This window comes from Vigna angularis, chromosome 5 (genome assembly GCF_016808095.1).
Source record: "Vigna angularis cultivar LongXiaoDou No.4 chromosome 5, ASM1680809v1, whole genome shotgun sequence".
In the NCBI taxonomy this organism is placed as follows: Eukaryota; Viridiplantae; Streptophyta; class Magnoliopsida; order Fabales; family Fabaceae; genus Vigna; species Vigna angularis.
Window position 1 is genome coordinate 8,015,105 of NC_068974.1, and position 5,586 is coordinate 8,020,690.

Below are 5,586 nucleotides of genomic sequence, written 5' to 3' on the forward strand. Positions count from 1 at the left end.
CATGAAACAGGTACGACGAAATTCCCTCTTAGGATGAGAAAAGGAGCAGTGATTTTTCAAACATGATGGTTTTATTACGTCATGTGAGTAGTTTATTTGATTTATTTCTTTTAGCTCGTGTCAGCAAGAGGAGCCCAGATTTGCAGCTTGACAAGAGGGTTACTTCCCTAACCACCACATGTTCCTTGCATCTCTCTATTTCCATTTTGTCCTACAGAAAACTAGAATCTCTCTATTTCCATTTTATCCTAAAGAAAACTAGAAATCAAATAAATTAATAAACTAAAAAAATAAGAAATCGTTGAAAGGTTTAACATTCGTTTAGTCTTAAATAGATCTTGACATCTGTCAACGGAAATCAAGATTTGTTGAAGGTATAACAGATCTTTCATATTTGTTTGGTTTTTCAACGATTTTCTTTTATACACAACAAATTTTAAACAAATTAAATAATTATAATTAAATTAATAAATAATCCAAAATTTAAAAGTATATATCACAAATAAAAATTTAAACAAAAATTAAATTTATAAACTAAAACCAAAAAAATAAAAATAAAAGAAGCCAAATGTCGTTGATAGAAATCAAGATTTGTTGAAGGTTCAACGGATCTTCCATATTCGTTCAGGCCTTTGTGCTGGCTTCTATATTTTTCAAACAACAATGTGTAGATACTAGCATTTTAACACAAGAGTATAATCATTCATGTGACATTATGTTACAAAGCACATAAACAATACCAAACAGAGGCAACTAAGTGACAATGAAAGCAATACCAAAACGAAAAGGAAACCAACTTGAATCCAAGTGTTTCTTGGGACAAAATCAACCATGAACCATACTCTTCTTTACGAACCAACCACCTTAGAATGGAACCAACATAGTAACAATGGAAGCAATGGAAATGGAGGAGGAAACAGAAATCACAAATAAGAGAAGTAACAGGAGGAAAGGAAGAAGAGAGTGAAAGGAAAAAAATAAAGTTTTTGAGGATGTGCGCCTGTGATAGTGAAAAAGTGAAAAGGACTGGGATTAGATTAGGGTTTTAGATTAAAATAAGTAAAAGTAAAAAATAAATATTTAGATAAGGTCAGTTTTAAAAATAAGAAAAGATGAAAAGATACAAGGAGCAACATGTGGTAGTGGAAGGAGTAACTCTCGTTTGACAATAGGGCCAATATTAATATGAGGACTATTAGCACCACAATGACCAAAAAGGAGAGTAAGAAATCGTAATATTTTATAGACTATCAGCTTTGAGGAAAAAAGCATTTGACATAATCATATTATAAATATATTTTGGTTGGGTGTCAATTAAATAACTAAAATGAATTTCATTAAAATTAAATAACCAAAATGAATGAATTTTTCATCATGGGAACACCAATCATGGTGCATCAAAAGCAACATGCCAAATATAACCAAATAAATTCAAAGAGGTCACTAACAAACATCAATGGACCATGAATTAAACCTTTATTCATCGAACATTCAACAACTTAAGGTTATTCAAAATGAGAAACAAGCTTCCTAAATTACATATCAACTAAAGCATATCTTTCAAGACAAAAAAATTTATTAATTATTTAACGGGCCTATGATTTTTTCTTGATAATCTTGTCCAAGGAGTTCTAAAACTAACACTTTTTACATGTTTCCTAGGTTGACCTTTTAAAGGTGAGTACAAGTTAGATTTCTATTAGTCTATGTCTTCTTCAACTAAATTGTCAGCACCTCTTTGATCATAACTTTTACCAACATCATCACATACTAGATTTCTGAAATGGAGTATAGGTATCATCAACCTTTTGTTGGTTCTTCAGTGCAATAAACATTTTTAGCTTCTTTACCACTTTCTCAAGCTTCGCAAGGGAATCCTTTTGCTCAACACCCACAGCAACCAAAGCTTACTTTTCTGCAACAAGATCAAACAAACATTGTCTTTGGAAGTTCTTCTTCACTCTACCGTTATGATGACCATCAAAGGCTACTTTAACAATGTCAGTACACATCTCTTCATTTGATACAAACACCTCAGTAATGACCTTTATAAAGCAAAATAAGCACAAACATCGTATTCAAATGAAAAAAAAAACATAAAATGTAATTAATATAATCAATTTTTATCTCATTTCATTAATGACGAAAGCATTTTGAACTTCTACTTCACCAATTTTAACATTAACCCATTGAAGAATTTTAAAAAAACATGTTTTCCTTTTAGTCAACATCTTCTAACCAAATAAAACATGCTTCATTGCCTAAATCTATATTACATAGAAAATTAAGTTTAAAATAAGTAAAACTAACAAAACTATACTATATTCAATTCTATAAGAAAAATACAAATATACAGACAATGCGAATACACAACCAACAACATAACAATGTGATCTATTATGTTTCTTCCTTACACAAAAGACAACATTGTTAGCATAAAGCTAAAGAGAATAAATTTTGATGATGTCTCAAAGTCAAGTCTCAAGTGCTCTTATTGCAGGAAGATCTTCATGAAGACTTGTTTTTATATTAAAGCTTTTATAATTTAGTAGATTTATGTATAGGATGTGGTTTATATTTGATTCTAAGTATTGTTTGCCTTAGGTTGCGTTAAAAGTTTTTGAATCAGAAAACCTCATTTTATACTCAAGATAATTGATATTCAATTTATAATAATCGATTATCAATAATCAATTATGACTTGTCACAATTGATTATAATGAGCAATTATGAGAATTTTTAAACAAGTTTTTTTTTACCGTTGTGCATTCATTAAATGCATAATTAATTACCATAATTGGATAATTGATTATCACATGTTAATTAGTTGACAACGGATTTTTGGAGATATCCTTGAATGACATCTCTATAAATTAGATTGAGACTCTCATTCTAAAATATGAAATACAAAATACGAAATAAGTGTATTTTGAAAAATCTTATTTGCAGTGTGTGGTGATAAGTGTTATAGGGTTTGTTGAACCCTTGTGCTGTGGCTTTGAGAACTTGGTGTGTTGGCATAGAACGATAACTTTCACAGGGAGTGTGATTGAGTGTTGTTGTTGTTGCTGAGTTAAAAGCCTATCATCCTTCGTGAAGCATTCAGAGGAGGTGTTCATCCCTTGTGGGTTATAGGGGAAGTGACGTTCATCTCTTGGGGTAACAAGAGGAGAGGTGGTTTCTAAACTTTTACAAATTGTTTCTTTGTGATTGTAATTTGTAATTGTTTTGTGAGTAGTGAACTGTTTATCTTAGATTTGAGATAAGCGACTAGATGTAGGATTGGTAAGATCCGAACCAGGATAAAATCATCAGTGCAAATTTCTCTCAAGCTTACTCTCTTTATTTGTTATTTTTATTTGCTTGGTAAGTTTAATTGAGTAGAAATTAAAAGGCACACGTTCGTATTAAAAACCCTCTTGGTTTGTTATTCCACACTAACCATTCCGCTGCAGTCGCTCTGACAATTGGCATCAGAGATCGATTTGACAGTTATTCAAATGGTAGGATCATATCAAACTTTTGTAGAGGGTGCTTCTATCAATAGACCACCTTTATTCATAGGTGAAAATTTTGCATTCTGGAAGGTTAGAATGCAAATATTTATTGAGTCTATTGATTATTTGGGACGTTATTGCGTTTGGTCTGTCTATTCCTACTGACAATATGCAGGAACCAAAGCCTCGTGTTCAGTGGACTGCTGAAGAAAAGAAAAGGTTTCAAAATGATGTGAAAGCTCGAAACATTATTTCTTCTACTTTAACCGTTGACGAGTTTTACAAGATCTCTGTTTGTAAGACCGCTCAAAAATGATGAAGAAGAAGCAAAAACTAAGAAAAAAAGGACTCTAGCCTTAAAATCTGAGGTAGAAAGGAGCAAGAACAAAATATAAGATGAAGACTCAGAAGATGAAGAAAATTTGAGACTCATGATAAAAAGCCTTAACAGGTTCATGAAATCAAAAGACAAAGGAAGATTCAAATACTAGAGAAAATCAAGGATCTTCCTCAAACTATAGATGTTATGGTTGCGGAGAAAGGGGGCACTTAAAAGCTGACTGCCCAAATCAAAAGAAGGATGAAGAAATAAAAGAAAAAAAGTTCTTCAAGAAAAAAAGGCCTACATTGCATGGGAGGATGGCAACGAAACAATTTCTGACTTAAGCAATTCTGATGAAGAAGCAAACATCTGTTTAATGGTGGACGACGACACTCCTTGAAGCCAAGTAGGTACATCTAGCAATTTTGATAATTATAGTCAATATAGTGAAGATGAATTGCATGAAACTTATGCTGCTTTAATAGTAGAATCTGAAAAATTAGATAAAGCTCATAAGAAATTGAAAAAGAATTTCAAAGATTTAAAATTAAATTTCGAAAATATTTTTGAAGAAAATAAAAAATTAAAATTAAATTTTGAAAATATTTTTGAAGAAAATAAAGATTTAAAAAATAAAATTTCCTATTTAGAAAAAAGAAAATTTGTTAGTAATGATGAATGTATATCTAGCATAAATATGAATAAATTACAAGAAACAATTCAGGCCGAAAGTAGTAAAAATAATTCAAATGTTAAATCGGTTGATAAAAATGTTCCTAAATATAATTATAATTGCTACGATTATTATTATGGTAATAAAATTGAAAATGTTCCTAAATATAATTATAATGATTATAATTATAAAACTAAAATCAAGTATGTTCCAAAACATAATCAAAATTAGTATGATTATAATTATAAAAATAGAAATTATAGGAACCCAAATGATGTTACTTGTTTTTATTGCATGAAAAATGGTCATACATCAAATAAATGTAGAATAAAACATTATGGTGTTCCAAATGGAATATATACATGGATTCCAATTATAAAATAATCTGTCTCTAACCTTAAAGGACCCAAATAAGTATTTTTGGGTACCAAAATATTATTTTTTCTATTTTGCAAGTTATTTCAAAATTAAGGAAGAAGTTTTTGGGTGTGCACCAAAACTTGGTAAAGTATGATTTGTCAAATTAAGGGGGAGTTTTTAACTTGAAAAGAAAATTTTGATAATTTTTTTTTAACTACTTCTCTTTCTTCCTTAAAGAATCAAATGCAATTTAATTCTGTTTAAGTTACTCAATAAAGAGGAATATTTCTTTATCTTGTTTTTATTTATTTATTATGATTTCTAAATTTATTTTATTTTCTATGTTTTGAATTATGCCTCTTGTTTCTCTTTAATAAAAATTATGATAATTGTTATTTATTTGTTTATGACTTATATTCAAGGGGAGTTCTTATATTTAGGGGGAGAAATTTTTTTTATATCATACACAATGTCTTTTTAATAATGATCAAAAAGGGAGAGAAATATTTTTAAAGGCTTAGTTATATTTATCTTTTGTCTACTAATCCCTCTTCTTTAAGTTATGTATGAGTTACAGATCAGTACAAGTTACAAAAAGCTTTAACTTAAAATATTTTTGATCATCATCAAAAAGGGGGACATTGTTAGCATAAAGCTAAAGAGTAGAAATTTTGATGATGTCTCAAAGTCAAGTCTCAAGTGCTCTTATTGCAGGAAAGTCTTCATCAAGACTT